General features: G+C 40.7%; 1 pseudogene; it reads right to left on the bottom strand.

The window, feature by feature from the left end:
• Positions 1 to 413: 413 nt before the first annotated feature.
• Positions 414 to 4,214, bottom strand: LOC139360657 (melanoma-associated antigen C3-like; annotated as a pseudogene).
• Positions 4,215 to 17,044: the final 12,830 nt, after the last annotated feature.

The following is a 17,044-nucleotide window of genomic DNA, read 5'->3' as shown; positions in this document are numbered from 1 at the left end:
AGTTTTGTTTTTTAGAAATTTGGCTTCTCACAGTTTTTTATTTACAAAGTGATTTCTATAGTCTCTTCTACAAAGTTTATAGGGAAGCTTTGGTTTTGGATCACCTATGAAAATTCATTCCTCTGTGTATGTGTTCAGTGGCCTCTTTCAAACAATACATCTTTTTAAAATCCTACTCCTAATATCAAATTTCAGAATGATTCCATCCCTGAAACCAGTATATTGTGTGGCAAATAAGATCTACTCACCAGCTTATTTGGGAATTCTTTGAGAGTGTGTTGAAGATTCCCATTATGGGTATTGAAACATCACTGTCCAAAACGCACATTTATATCAAAGAACTGTTGTTATCACAGAGGATGCTGGGTGAGGGATGGAGCAGTCAGGGAATGGCTGCAGAGAGTAGGAATGGCCTATGGCAGGGGACGGGCAGTTGACTCCAGGCCACAGCCCTGGGAGCAGGCCTCAGCCTTCAGAAGAAGAACCCTTAGTGACAAGCTGATCAGCGGACCAGGTTCCAGAATTAGACAAGGGAGCGCGCAGAGAAGGTCAAAACGAGGGTCCTAGAATGTGGGAAAGAGCTGGGACTGAACACAACTGCTGACACCTGGACAGAGTCAGCTCTCAAGACACCCAGGCCTCACAACAGGAGGACTTTAAGTAAAGAAAGGCCACAACAGGTCCTGAATTGTATTTCATTGTCAGTGTCACCTTCCTTCTTTAGGCTTAACCTAATATCTTAGCCACAGGGTCATCTTCAGGTCACCTCAGAGATATTGAGAAGTGTGAAGAGAAATGACATAATAGGCAGAAGGCCTCCCTCAGGCTGGGGGCAGTGGGAACAGTGTGGGCCTAGATGAATTCACACCAGGGTTCAAGTACCAGCCCTGTCGCATTCTAGCCAAGTGATCTTGGGGAAGTTATCAAGCACTATGAGCCTCAGGTTCTTCATGTGTAAAATGGGTTGGATAAGTTCTGTCTTGTAGAATTGCAGGAATATATGGAATGTGAGTAAAGCATGTGGCACAGGGTCTGAAATACACTGGTACTTAATAAATGGCAGTTGTTATCAAATATGATTATAAGCCCAAAGGCTACCACTACCTTTTTTGAAAACCTCACCTCTCCTTTTTATTATGCAAAAATCTGGGAAAATATGTAGCCGAATACGTCACGGAAGAAGAACTCAACCAATAATTCAGCTTCACAAATACAACTCAGCACATTGTGTTTCTGAAAGGATATATCGTGTAATTTGGGTAAGGCCAGACGTCTGCAGCTGGAATGCAACTGAAAGATCGTTATTTTGAGTCAAGGACAAACTCCTTTTCACCTTCCCCATTGCTGGTCCATCCAACCACTAGTTTTATTTCTGCTTCACTAAAAATGTAGATCTTGCTTAGACTTATCCACATTACATTCAAAAGAACCCAACTAAAAGTCCTGTCAATGGCATGGGTTCTGGCTCTCCCAGGCCTGGCAAATGAGTGCCAGCCTGGAGGCTTCTGAGCACCACATCAAGGAGTTCTCACCACATTTCTCAGGAAACCCTTGCAGATGATGGGGATCAATCACCTAGTCCTTGCACTGTGTTCAAGCTCCCCAGTGACAGAGCCACAGGACACCTTCCATGACTTCCCCATGTGGAGACTCCTCTCTGCTTCATCCTCCACCCAGAGCCATCTGCTCAAGTAGTTTTCCATTCCAGGCTTTTCTCTCACCTTCTGAGAATCTGGGCCCTGCCACCACCCGGCTTCATAACAATCAGCTCTCACAGAAGCACCTGCAGTTTCCCAAAGCCCAAAACTGCCTGAGCTCAGAGCCTTTTCACTTGAAGGCCCCATCTAAAGTCTCACGTCCCCACTGTTGAAACTCACTCTTTAGGTCATAGAGAAAATCTTCCCCTTCCTGATATGGCTTCTGAACCTAGACTTTACCGTGTTATGGGTGGGAAGAAACCTTGTTTTGATAGTATCCCCACAAAGAACAGTGTGCTTTCCACAAGCAAATGCTGAAATAATGTTCAGCAAGTAACGGAGTCAGCGGTGCTTTTATTTATTAAGATTTAAACTCTGCTACTTTCTTGAATAAGCCAAACAAACCCAGATATATAGCTGTAGTTGTCAAGAACAACGGAATAAGGAGGATGAGGAATGTCAAAAATTAACAATCTTTTATTTTGTTCCACGATTTAAATACCGAGTTCTTTCACATTTCAAAGAAAATTCCAATCCAATCCCAACACCACATTCTACTGTTCCAGATCATAAGACACAAGGTTTTCATTTTTTTCCTTACAAACTATCAAATCCTTACTCTTAAACCAGATAAACAGCAGTACATGTGTGACGATTTTCATGAACTAAGATTCTGAAGTGAATTCAGCCAACCAAAAGGGGAAGCATTTGAAAAATACTTCCTCCCACCAACAAAATGTTAAATTCTAAGTCACTCATATGAAACAGGAACACAAAGAACACTGTGGTCCCTCCAGCTCCACTCTCGCCCTCCCCTGCCTAGAACCTCGACTGCCCTCTTCAAACACAGAAGGGGACTCAGCCTCAGACTTGACTCAGGACAGAAGTTGGTGGACATGATACTGGGGCTTGCACTGGCCATAGAAGTAGCATCATCTGTGGTGTCAATTACAGCCTGGTCTCTGCCTTCCACATCTTTCAAAGCATCCATGTACCAGGATGGAAAGGAATTAGCAATGGTACTGTCGAGCTTGCCTAAAAACTCTAGGACTTTCCTCTTTTTGATTTCTGAATGGGATCTTAGGCTTCACAATAATTCATAATGTGGAGGAGAGTTCTTAGGCACCTCCCGGTGCTCCAGGTACTTTCTCTGCACCCAATGTATAGTGAGGAGCTCCCTGGGCTTCCCATAAATGAAGGCCTCCCTCCCAGCATACACCCTATCGAATTCAGTGCTTCCCAAATGACCTCAGAGGCACAGCTGCCCTTGATGTAGACCACACTCAGAATACGAATTAGGAGGTGGTTCTTGGACATTCCCTGGCCATCACTCAGCCTCCCCTGGTCGCTGAGTTCTACTGTTTTCAAAGACATAGGAGTGGTTGTTGGGGTCCATCTCAGTCAGGGCAATGCCAATCATTAGTTCTGTGAACTCATGAGCTTTCCCGAAGATCATAGGAAAGCAGTCCTTATACTTCTTGATGACAGTCGTCAGCATCTCAGCCTTTGTGACAGGCTCCTTTGGTTGGTACTTGAGGAGAAGCAACTGCACCAACTCAGCCACCTTTTCATTCGGTGCACGTGTGAGCAAGGATTCACTGTCTGACAAGGCATGCCATGTAGGTGTATCCTCCACTTTTTGCCTGCTGGACTCCTCATCCAATGGGCCTCACAAAGGGGAGAAAGAGCAGGAGCTCAGAGGTCTCTGGGGAGCATCATGAAGAGGAATCCTGGGAGCACTCGGGAAGAATTGGAAACCCAGCAGCAGGCATGTCCTCATCCTCTAGAGCATCCAGAACCAGAATAGAGGATGAGGAGGAGGAAGAGCAGGAGGAGCAGGAGGGGAATAAAAAGTGGCAAGAGGAAGAGGAAATGGAGGAGGCTTCCTCCTCCTCATCTGTGGAATCCTGTGCATCTACCAAGACCTGTATCAGAATTGGGTTCTGGAAGTCTTGCTCAAAGTTGAGGCAAGGAAGGCTTGGGGAGAGGCGTGACGACTCTTTTTCAGAAGTAGCATCCTTAAAGCAGGGATGGGGAGGATGGGATCCCAGAGGCCTGAGGGAGGGAGGGACAGTGTGAGTGGCCTCAGTGGAGAAACTCACCCATGATGGCTCTGACAAAGGCCGACTTACAGCTCTTCTTCTCTTAAGGCGGTGCTCTAGGGCCTGACAGGTCGCCTGTCTTTATAAGGGGTTTGTTCCCTGGAAACCTGTAGGAAGATGTGAGAGAGCATCTCGGGGCAGGCAGAGCCCCAGACTCGGAAACTGATAGTAGGTGGGGAGTGCCGGGTGCTTTGTGATGGGAGATCACTGTCTTTCCACAGAGTTCTCTTCTCATTGAATGTCCAGCCCTGGGGTTCCTCCCTCTGCTTAACTGAAGCTGCCCTCCTCAGAGAAATCTTTTTCTCTGACTGACTGACTCCTAAAATGGAAGTCAGAAAGTTGTACATCTGGCAAGCTTGATGTCCTCTGGAGCTGGCCGCAGGCGCAGGGACAGGGGAGGGGCACTACCATCCATGGGCATTCCATTCCAACCTTCCTAGGGGCTGTGCCTGGACTCCTGAAACTGCCTGGGCTGCCTGCCCCTGCCCATCTGAGTCTTCCATCTCCAAATAAGCCCCTCCCATCCCTGAGACCTTCAAGGTGGAAGGGAGGGAGAATCGCATCCACCCACAGTGGGATTGGGCCTCCTAGGGCCTATACTCTCTCGCTCTTCTGTCCAGACAGCAACCTTTCTTCTAAAATCCATTCCAAATCCTTCCCCTTTACTGCTGTGTGTGAAGTTAATATCAGCTCTCACCTAGCCTATGTCAAAGGCTTTCTTATTGTTGCTTCTTTGCCTATTCTTGTCCCAGAAAAAACCGTCATCTGTTCAGCAGCCCGGGACCCTTTTAAAAAATCCAATTCGTGTTTATTTTTTAATATACACACATCAGATTTAACTATGAGGTGAAGTTATATGTGTGTTGGCAAATGTATTGAGTACTACATTTACCTCCCAAGTATCATACTGACCAGTTCCATCACCCTACATGTCCCGTGTGCATCCGATTTGAGGTCAGTCACTATACTTCTCCACAGCTCCTAGCAACTATGCTCTCTTTTCAGTTCACATTGTTTTAACTTTCACAATTTCTCGTATGACTAAGTACATAAAATACGAATTTAAAAGTGTGGTTGTATCATTTTTCATTACAACTAGCAAGGAATGAGAATACCCGTTGTTCCATATTCTCGCTTACATTTGGCATTTTAGATTTTCAGGCTGTAGTCATTCAAACAAGTGTGCATTCTAATTTTTTTTTTTGTTGTTTGCATCTCCCTAATGACAAATGATGTTACATGCTTCTTTGCAATGTGTATATCCTCTTTGGTAAAATGTCTGTTCAAATCATTTGCATCTTTTAAACAACTAATAGATTTCATTTTTAGAGCATTGTTAATCCAAAAATACAAAGAGAAAACCTCATCAAAAGTACAGAGAATTCCTAAATATCTACACCATCCTCCTGCCCTGCCCCATGCATGCGCGCGCGTGTGCGCGCGCGCGCACACACACACACACACACACACACACACACACACACACAGTGTCTCCTATTATTTGCATTTTGTATTATTATGGCATGCTTGCTACAGTTTATTTGACCTCTACTGATGCCTCATTATTAAGTCAAGTCCACAGTTTACATCAGGACTCACTCAACATTGGTGATGCTATACCTTTTGATACGTGTGTAATGGCAAGTATTCATCTTTCCATTATCATACAGAATTATTTTACCATTCTAAATCTCCTTTGTACTCCACCTATTTATCAATCCCTCATGTCCCACCCCCAACCCATCAGCCCATGGAAACTACTGGTATTTTTAGTGTACTCATAGTTGACCGTTCCAGAGTATTATATAACTGGAATCTTACATTATGTCACCTTTTTAGCTATTCTTCTTTCACTTAGCAATATGCATTCACAATTCCTCCAGCTCTATCTCACTAACGGTGCCTGAAAATTCCTGTTGCTCAACATGCATGTCGACATTTGATGTTGCAGTGTTTGGGAATTCAGCCATTCTCCAGGGGGCCAAGTGCTATCTCCTAGTTGTTTTAATTTGCATATCTGTAATGACGTAGGACATTCGACAGTTTTATGTGCTTATTTTCCATTCGTATATATTCTTTGCTGGCATATCGTTTCAGATTATCTTGCCCATTTTATATTTGGGTTTCTTTTTCCTCATGATTGGATTTGCAGAGTTTTGTGACTTTCTCACAGTTTTGGAGTCTGGTGGTCCAAGAGCAAAGTGTACACAAGGTTGGTTCCTGCTGAGGGCTGTGAGGGCAGGATGCTTTCCAGGCTCTCTCCCTGCCTTGTAGATGGCTGTCTTCACTCCGTGTATGTTCACATGGTCATCCCTCTACTCATAGCATGGTGTCCAAATTTCCCCTTTTTATAATGACTCCCATCATATGGGATTAGGGACGGCATTAATAACCACATTTTTTTAACTCTTAGTTTAAGTTCATGGTACATGTGCAGGATGTGCAGGCTTTTTACGTATGTAAATGTGTGTCATGAAGGTTGGTTATATGTATTATTTCATCACCCAGGTATTAAGCCAATATCCATTAGTTATTTTTCCTGACCCTCTCCCTCCTCCCACCCTCTGCCCTCTGGTAGGCCTTAGTGTGCATTGTTCTCCTCTATGTGTCCTTGTGTTCTCAACATTTAGATCCCACTTATAAGTGAGAACATTTGACATTTGGTTTTCTGCTCCTCTGTTACTTTGCCAAGGATAATGGCCTCTGGCTTCATCTATTTTCCTGCAAAACACCTGATCTCATTCCTTTTCCTGGCTGCATAGTATTCCACGGTGTATATATACCACCTTTTCTTTATCCAGTCTATCATTGATGGGCATTTCAGTTGATTCCATGTTTTTGCTATTGTGAATAGTGCCTCATTGACCATACACTTGCATATGTCTTAATAATAGAACCATTTATATTCCTTTAAATATATGCCCAGTAATTGGTTTGCTGGCTCGGTGAATGCTATTTTGGTCTCTACGTCTTTGAGAATTTGACAGACCGTTTTCTCCAATAGTTGAACTAATTGACACTCCCACCAACAGAGGAAAAGCATTCTTTTTTCTCCACAACCTCACCACGATCTCTTATTTTCTGACATTTTAATAGTAGCCATTCTGTCTGGTTGAGGTGGTATCTCACCGGAGTTTTGATTGGCATTTCTCTAGTGATCAGTGATGTTGAGCTTTTTACATATGCTTCCTGGCAGCATGTATGTCTTCTTTTGGAAAGGGTCTGGGCATGTCCTTTGCCCACATTTTAATGTTTTTTTTTTTCTTGTAAATTTGTTTAAATTCCTTAGAGATGCTGGATATTAGACCTTTGTCACATGCACAGATTGCAAAAATTTTCTCCCATTCTCTGGGTTGTCTGTTTACTCTGTTGATAGTTTCTCTTGTTCTGCAGAAGTTCTTTACTTTAAATACATGCTGTTTGTCAATGTTTCCTTTGATGCAACTATGTTTAGCATCTTTGTCATGAAATTTTCTCCCATGCCTATGTCCTGAATGGTATTGCCTAGGTGTTTTCTAAAGCTTTTATGGTTTTGGGGGTTTCATTGAAGTATTTAATCCACCTTGAGTTATTTTTGTATATGGTGTAAGGAAGGGTTGTAGTTTCAATTTTCTGCATAAGGCAAGCCTTTATTCAACAGGGAGTCCTTTACCAATTGCTTGTTTTTGTCATGTTTCTCAAAGTTCAGATGGTTTCAGGTATGCAGTTTTATTTCTGGATTCTCTATTCTATTCCATTGGTCTATGTGTTGGTTCTTGTACCAGCATCATACTGTTTGGTTACTTTAGATTGTAGTATAGTTTGAAGTCAGGTAGTGTGATGCCTTTAGCTTTGTTCTTTTTGCTTAGGATGGCCTTGGCTATTTGGGCTCTTTTTGGTTACATATGGATTTCAAAATAGTTTTTTTTTTTTTTCTAGTTGTGTGAAGAATGTCGGTAGATTAGTGGGAATAGCATTGAATCGATAAATTGCTTTGGGCAGTATGGCCATTTTCACGATACTGATTCTTCTTATCCATGAGGACGGAATATTTTTCCATTTGCTTGTGTCATCCCTGATTTATTTGAGCAGGGATTTGTCTTTCCCCTTGAAGAGATTCTTCACTTCCCTTGTTAGTTGTATTCCTAGCTATATTACCACTTTTGTGGCAAATGTGAAAAAAGTTCATTCATGATTTGGCTCTCAGCTTGCCTGTTGTTGGTGTATAGGACTGCTAGTGATTTCTGTACATTGATTTTGTATCCTGAGACTTTGCTTTGAGGTATGTTCCCTCAACACCTAATTTATTGAGAGTTTTTAATATGAAGGAATGGTGAATTTTATCAAAAGCTTTTTTTGTGTCTTTTGAGATAATCATGTGGTTTTTATCTTTGTTTCTGTTTATTTGATGAATCACAGTTGTTGATTTGCATGTGTTGAACCAATCTTGCATCCCAGAAATCAAGCCTACTTGATCCTGGTGGATAAGCTTTTTGATGTGCTGCTTTTTGATACATTTTGCCAGTATTTTGATGAGCATTTTTGCATCAATGTTCTTCAAGGATATTCACCTGAAGTTTTCTTTTTTTGTTTGTTTGTTTGTTTTTCTCTGCCAGGTTTTGGTATGAGGATGATGTTGGCCTCATAGAATGAGTTAGGGAGACGTTCCTCCTTTTCCAATTTTTTTGGAATAATTTCAGTAAGAATAGTACCAGCTCTTCTTTAATAACCACTTTGAACTTACTTGCCTCTGAAATAATTCTGGTTCCAAATAATGCCACATGTAAACTTCAACATAAGAATTTAGTGGGGACGCAACTGAACCTATAATAGTGGAAAAGGAAGTGGCAGACCTATATGTATATTATTACCCATGTGTAGTTATAAACACACACACATGCTCATATATGTATAAATTATATTTAAAAACCACATCTATCTTTCTCAAAATTCTAAATCAGCTTTTAAATGTAAACACCACATGGTTAATTGTGGAAACTTCTGAATAGGAGACTGAATTTTGGAGGAACTTTCCAAAGGGGAGAATTGTGACTTCTACCTCTTTCTTAAATTTTGCAACAGAAATATGGGCAGTATTTATTTGTAAGGAAAGTATTGAAATAAACCTAAGAAAAGCATGAGGAGCAGTCCAGTAGGAAGATAAAATATGGTAAGCTCATGGAACAACAACAACAAAAATCCTTGAAATTTACATGACTTAACACAACAAGTTTATTTTATGGCACAGAAATTCTGATTTTAGTTGGCAGGGTGTTATGGGCTGAATTGTGACTCACTCCAAAAGTTCATATATCCAAGTCTTCAAACCCAGTATCCCAGAATGTGACTGTATTTGAAGATAGAAACTTTGAAGAGGTAATTAAGGTAAAATGAGGTCCTAAGGTTAGGTTCATATTCAATATGACAGGTGTCCTCATAAGGAGTGCAGATTAAGATACAGACACACAGACCAAGGAAGAACCATGTACGTATTCCATGAGAACGTGGCCATCCGCAAGCCACAGAGAGACCAGAGAAGAAATCAAACCAGCCAACATCTGGATCTTGGAGTTATTATCTTTGTAAATTTTCTGTAAATCTAAAACGATTCTAAAGCAAAAACTTTATGTAAAAATAGTAAATAGAAGCAGAAGAATTAGGGAAGGAAACTAGAATTCAAACTAAAATTTGGTAGGGTGGTCAGTTTCCATTACTTTTTTTCCTTCTCAGTCTTCCAGCCTGGACTTAAAGGTATATAAAATTGAAGAATTGCACAGGATAAAGAGACAGAAAGTGTTCTAAGGCAATTTATGTTATAATTTCTTTTCTAGAAAAACCTTTGTATTTGAAGAAATAGGATAGGAGATTCCTAAAAGACAAAGAGAACATGAGAAATTCCTTTCTTCTTCAAGGTTGGCCTCCAGGCAAGCCAGCGCCATTCCTGAAGGTGTAATCCTCCAATGAAAGCACCAGCAACAGCTGGTCAGGCATCTAAAACACTGAGTGAGGAACATCCTTCCCTCTGACAAGATCTTTGTTCCAAAAAGTGTGGGAGAAAACTTCTCTGTTATTTTTCTCTTCATATCCTCTCACTATTTAGCCAGGGAGGCAGACTTACTCAAAGTAGGTGGATGACATAGTGGAAAATACCCGAAGTCCACTTTCTAGTGAGAGTAGCAGAAAGAGAGTCAGAGAATGTAGAGGAGTGTGATAGTCAGTTTGGGCTGCCATAATGAAAATGCCAAATATTGAGGATTACATTACAACCTATGTGTTTTTATCGGGGAGGTGCACAAACAAAAAAATCAACGTGAGAATGAGATTGTATCAAATATAATTGACGTTATTGGATCAGTCCAACCTTGTCATGCAGAAATCTTTTCACTTTTTATTTATATTTTATTTTATTTTTGAGGCAGAGTCTCGCTCTATCACACAGGCTGGAGTGTAGTGGCACGGTATCGGCTCACTACAACCTCCTCCTGCCGAGCTCAAGTGATTCTTGTGCTTCAGCCTCCGGAGTAGCTGCAGTTACAGGCACATGCCACCATGTCTGGCTATTTTTTTTTTTTTTTGTATTTTTAGTAGAGACAGGGATTCACCATGTTGAACAGGCTGGTCTTGAACTCCTGATCTCTGGTGATCCACCTGCCTCAGCCTCCTAAAATGCTGGGATTACAGGCATGAGCCACCGCTCCTGGCCAGGGATCTTAACATAAAAAGGACACCATAGCTTGGATAACTGAAATAGGAGTAATTTATAACCAAGGTATCAGAGTAAATTCTTTCTTTTAGCAACACGCTTTTTATGTTCATCCCTGTCTTTTCATGTCTGGCAGACCTTTTCTTTTTATGGCTGCATGGTAATCCATTGTATAGGTGTATCACAGTTTGCTTATACTGTTGGTGGGAATGCACATTGGTAAAGTCACTATGGAGAACAGCTTGGAGACTCTTCCAAAAATGAAAACAATACTACCATACTATCCAGTAATCCCACTCCTCAGTATTTACCCAAAATGAAGGAAGTCACTACACTGAAGTGCTACCTGCACAACCATGTTCACTGCAGCATGATTAACAGTAGCCAAGATTGGAAAGCGACCTAAGTGTCCATCAGCAGATGACCGGATAAACAAATTGTATCACATATACACAATGGAGTACTATTCATCCATAAAAGCAATGAGACCCTGTCATTTGCATCAACATGGGAGGCACTGGAGGTCATTATGGTAAGTGAAATAAGCCAGGCACAGAAAGACAAATTTCACATTCTTGCTTACTTGTGGAAGCTAAAAATCAAAACAATGGAGTTCATGGATAAAGTGTAAAAGGATGGTTACCTGAGACTGAGAAATGTAGAGGGGTGCTGGGGGAGAAGTGAGGATAGCTAATGTTTACAAATAACTATTAGAGAGAATTAATAAGACCTAGTATTTGCTATCACAGCAGGGTGACCATAGTCAAAATGATTTAATTGTACTTTTTGAAATAACTAAAAGAGTGTAATTGGATCGTTTGAAACACAAAGGATAAATGTCTATGCTGGTGGTACACCGATTTACCCTGATGTGATTATTCAACAGAGCAAGCCTATATCAAAATACCTCATGTAACCGATAAACATATGCAAGTACTATGTAAATGATTATTTACTCAGAGAGTAGTATTGATATTTACCAGGATAAATATCACCTGACATTTATCCACCTTTTGTCCACTCTGATGACATTCCTTTTGTTGGTGACCTGTTCCGCCTCTCTGGCTGCCTTTAATATTTTTTCTTTCATCTTGACATTGGAGAATATGATGATTATGTGACTTGGGGATGGTTGTCTTGTATAGTATCTCACAGAGATTCTCTGGATTTCCTGAATTTGAAGGTTGACCATCCAACAGGAGTGGAGTAATTTTTGAGAATGATACCCTCAAATTTGTTTTCCAAGTTGCTTGTTCTTTCTTCCTGACTTTTAGGGATGTCAATGTGTTGCAGGACTGGTCTCACTACATAATCTCAAATATCTTGGAGGTTTAAGGCATTATTTTTTATTCTTTTTCTATATAATTTTTTTCTGACTGAGTTGATTCGGAGAACTGGTTTTCAGGCTCAGAGATTTTTTCTCTGCTGGGTCTATTCTGTTTCTAATACTTTTAATTGCGTTCTGAGATTCCTTCAGTGAGTTTTTCAGCCTTATCTGTTCTGCTTGGTTCCTTCTTAAAATGGCCATTTCATCTTTCAGCTTTTATATCATTTTATTGGATTCCTCAGATTCCTTGGATTTGGTTTTGACTTTCTCCTGAATCTCGATGATCTGTGTCCCTATCCAGATTCTAAACTCTCTGTCTCTCGTTGCAGCCATTTCACCCTGCTTTAGAACCATTGCTGCAGAATTAGTGTGGTAGTGAGGAGGGAAGAAGGGGCTCTGGTTTCTGGAGTTGCTAGAGTTCTTGTGCTGGTTCTTTCTTATCTGTGTGGGCTGATGTTCCTTTGATATTTGAAGTTACTATGCTTTGAATGGGTTTTTTATTCTTTTATACTCCTTGATGCCCTTGAGGTTTTGACAGTGGTGGGTTGTCAAGTGACTTCATTTCTGGAAGATGTTAGGGGAAAAAAGCTCAGGTCAGTACTCTTGGGCTGTGTGCTCCACCTTTGGGGACTGGTACCAGGCCCACATCATTGTTCTCTGTCCCTGTGATGTAAAGCAGCTGCTCTGCTAGAGACACTGAGGTGTTTCTTGTCCACTGACAACAACACTCTGCTGGCAGTTGCTGTCTAAAGTGCTTCACTGGGGCGGCAGCAGCAGAGTCTATGCTCAAATGCGCATACTACCAGCAACAGCGGAATGGCCCAGCTTCTCAAGAGATGAAAATATATGAATTTCCTATGTATAAAATCAACACAGGAAAAATAAACTTTGTTTTCTTAGAGCAACAATGAATATGAAAATAAACATAACCTCTAACCTATCATTCCAAACATTAAGTACCTAAAAAAAAACTAACGAACAAATTTAAAATGTTACAGAAAAACCATTAACATGTTATTCAAAAATATTAATGAAGACCCACAGGAACATAAAATAAAATAAATTCATGGGAATGAAGTTTCAATAGTTTTCCTTAAAATGGAATTGATAGAATAATTGTAATCCCAAATCACAAGAAACAAATGCCTTTGGACATGAAAGAATCTATGAATCACCTGATTCTAAAATATAAAGACATGCAAACAGCTCGAAAAAGTGCAATTCGTCCAACAGATAGTAAGAATTATGAGGAGCTATTGTAGGAAGTGTTGGCAACCTGGGTGCACGAATTAACAGACAGACCAATGGAACCGAATGGAAATTCCTGAAAAAACAAAACCAACAAAATATGCATAAATGCAAACTTAATTGATTAAAATGTGTTGCAGCTTTAGCACTGGAGACTGTCTTGTTGAAATAAGTATCGGTGGAACAACTAAATATCCATATAAAAAACCTTAATGTAAGTGGAACCCTTTTTCATGTTATACAAAAATGCAATTACAGGGAAATTCAAAACCTAGTTTAAAAGTATTTATTATAAAAACTTCAAACACACAGAAATGCACGGAATAATAAACAAGTCTTTGTACAGATTATCTTTTAGTGAGTCAGCAGGATGAGTAAATTAGAGCATCAGTAAGGCTGGAGTTGAAAGAACTGAAAGACTCTGGGGTCAGTGATCTCTTCAGTAACAAGAGGAGCGAGATGATATGAGTCAAAGAGGAACAGAGGAAATGGCACCTCCTCTCTCCCTCTTGTCTCACCCATAGAAGGCCTAGTTGCTTTCATAAGCCTTTGCTTTTTGAGAGTAGAACTTAGATCTCAATAGTAACTGGAGGAAGGCTACCTGGGACCATGATGGATTTATTCCCCCTCTTACTTGAACCGTCCTCCTGCTGACCCCTGGAAGTCTGGTGATTCAAGAAACATAACCCGAACAGTTCTATTCCAGACAGTCATGATGGAGGCTGCTGTGCTGATGACAGACACCCTGACCAGGTCCACAAACACTTTACTAACTTAGTGGCAGTGCCAGGTTGCTCACAGGATAGGGGAGTAGAGGCCTATCTGCCTCTCCACATGGATAAGAGCTCCACATACTTCTTTTCAGCTGCTCTTACTCCTGACAGGACCCTCAGAAGGATTTATGAGTCCTGAGATTTCAAAAATGGTTGACTTGTGGCTTTGCCAGAGATTACCTGAGGATTGGGGTTTTCTGAACCCACTGTGGTCAGTATCAACTCAGTTGTTCATGAGCTGACCTCCTTTCTTAGCTTTGTCTCCATGTCCCAGGGGCCGTTGTCCTCTGCTCATAGCCAGGATTGGTGGATCATGCTCAAGGTGGAAACCCACAGACAAGGAAGCTCTTCTCCCAGACTGGGAGGCAGCTGGCGGGTAAATTCCAGCTCTGGCCCCCATGTCCTTGGGAATTATCCTCATGGAGCTTTTCTTCTGAGGTCCCAAGAAGGGAGCACTTCTTATGGATGGTAAAAAGAAGACGGCAGCCTATCCTTTTACCTCCTCGTGTTGGAAATAAGTCTCCCTTCCAGAAGAGAGAGGGATTAATGTTCTTGGAATTGAATCAATGGGGAGTGTCAGAGGCCTTTTAAAAGAGTGAACACAACTCCTTTAAGTGTTGTATCTTAATTGTTTCAATTTGCGATTCTCTAATCATATATGACATTGTATTATTCTGTTTTCACACGGCTATAAAGAAATGCCTGAGATGGAATAATTTATAAAAGAAAGAGGTTGAGTTGACTCCCAGTTCCACACGGCTGGGGGAGGCTTCAGGAAACTTATGATCATGGTGGAATGTGAAGGGGAAGCAGGTACCTTTTTCACAAGCTGGCAGGAGGAAGAAGCACAAAGGAGGACCTTCGAAACACGTATAAAACCATCAGATCTCGTGAGAACTCACTACAAGGGGAAGAGCATGGGGGAAACTGCCCCCATGATCCAATCACCTCCCTCCCGTGACATGTGGGGATTAAAATTTGAGTTGAGATTTCGGTGGGGACACAGAGCAAAACTATAACAGAAATTGAACAGTTGTATACGATTACTTTCTATTCTTATATATCCTTTGGTGGGGTACCTGTTTAGAACTTTTTGTCTATTTTCAATTAGGTTTTCTGCTTTCTTATAATTGGGTTTCAGCGTTTTGTGCATATTTGAATATATATCTTTTATCAGATATGTGTTTCACAAAACATTTATCCCAGTCTCTGGCTTGTCTTTTTCTCTTCACAGTCTTTTAGAGTAGAAGTTGTTAATTTTAATGAAGTCCAATTTATATCTCTTTTCTTAGATGTTGGTACTTTTGATGTTGCATCTGACAGAGTCACCACCAAACTCAACGTCAACTAGGGTTTGCACCCGTAGGTTTGACCAAAATTTTGGTGATGCATCTAAAAAACTCATTACCAAAACCAAATTCACCTAGGATTTTCACCCCTAAGTTTGAATAAGGTTTAAAATTCTGATAAAATATGTTTGTCAACAAATGAATCATTTTCACATAAACAAATGTGTAGTGAAATTAATTGCTGAAACTTTTGGTGGAAAAAGTCAGCAACATTTTAAAAATATAAAATTATTCATACCCTGTTCACTTCTATTCAACTTCCACATTAATATGTATTCCTTATAAGGAATTTTATGCATTTGTCCCAGAATTTATGTTCAAATATGTTGATTATATTTATCCTAATTTTAGCCACAAAGAAAAAGCAAATATGTGTTCGTCAGGAGGAGGTAGGTCCAGTCTGTTATTGTACAGAAATAAATTGGCATTCTCGGGAGAAGTTGCCAAAGTAAGGCAGATCTCTATGTGCTGTCATGGAAAGATGCTGGGTACATTTTAATAAGTGAGTATCATGGCATGTCAGGGTTGCAATAGCAAAGTACCACAACCTGGATGACAAAACAACAGAAATTCATTGTCTCACAGTTTTGGGATCTGGTAGCCCAAGAGCAAAGTGTACACAAGATTGGTTCCTTATGAGGGCTGTGATTGCGGGATGTTTTCCAGGCTTCTCTCCATGCCTTGTACCTAGCTGTCTTCCCTCCGTGTCTACTCACATTGTCATCTCTCTACTCATATCTCTATGCCCAAATATCCCCTTTTTATAGCAACTTCTATTAAGGCCAGCATTAATAACCTCATTTTAACTTGATTGTCTTTGAAATAATCCTATCTTGAAATGACTGCCACATTTAAATTTCAATGTAGAAGTTTGTGGACGAGGCAACGGAACTTATAATAGTGGCAAAGGTAAGTGGCAGATCTGTATGCATATCATTATATCATTACACGTGTGTGTATATGTACATATATATGTATATTTAAAACAGCACACCCATCTGTATGAAAGCCCAAAATCGAAAATCATATTTACAATTTGCACGGCCCCATTGTTACTTGTGGGAACTTCCGAGTAGGAGGCTGAGTCTTGGAGGAAGTTTGTAAAGACAACAATGCCATTTCTATGTACTTTTAGAATTTTTTTGCAACAAAAATACATGCACTACTTACTTTTAAGTCAAATATTGAAATGACCCTAAGAAAAGGAAGAGGAGTACTCCTGTAGTCACATTAACAGTAACCTGATGGAAGAGAAAAAAGTCCCTGAAAGTTAAATGGCTTAACACGAGTTTATTTTTGTGCAAATAAATTCTGATTTAAGTTGGCAGGGTGTTGTGAGCTGAATTGTGTCCCTCTTTCCAAGTTCATATATCCAAGTCTCAACCTCCAGGACTGCAGAGTATCACTGCATGTGGAGACAGACCCTTTGAAGAGGCAACTAATGTAAACTGAGATCTTATGGTTAGGATCATATTCAATATGACTGGTGTCCTCATAAGAAGAGCAGATTAAGACACAGACACACAGACCAAGGAACAACCATGGCAGAATTCACTGAGACAGTGGCCATCAGCAAGCCACGAAGAGGCCAGGGAAGAAATCAAACTGGCCAACACCTTGATCTTAGATATTTAGCCTCCAGAAATGTGAGAAAATACAATTCTATCATTGAAGTCACCCAGCCTGTGGTTCTGTGTTATGGTGTAAGAAACTAACCCACAGAGGATCCTGGCTTTCAATTCAGACAGGAATCCAAGCTGCTTTCACCTTGTAGCTCCACGTCACAACAGATATCAACTGCTGAACAGAAATGGAAGCATGGGAATGATGCACTGGTTTCTGTCTACAAATGAACCAGCCAGGAAG

This window comes from Macaca nemestrina, chromosome X (assembly GCF_043159975.1).
Source record: "Macaca nemestrina isolate mMacNem1 chromosome X, mMacNem.hap1, whole genome shotgun sequence".
NCBI lineage: Eukaryota > Metazoa > Chordata > Mammalia > Primates > Cercopithecidae > Macaca > Macaca nemestrina.
Note: the sequence above shows the minus strand (reverse complement) of the source record. Positions and strands in the feature narration are given on the sequence as shown.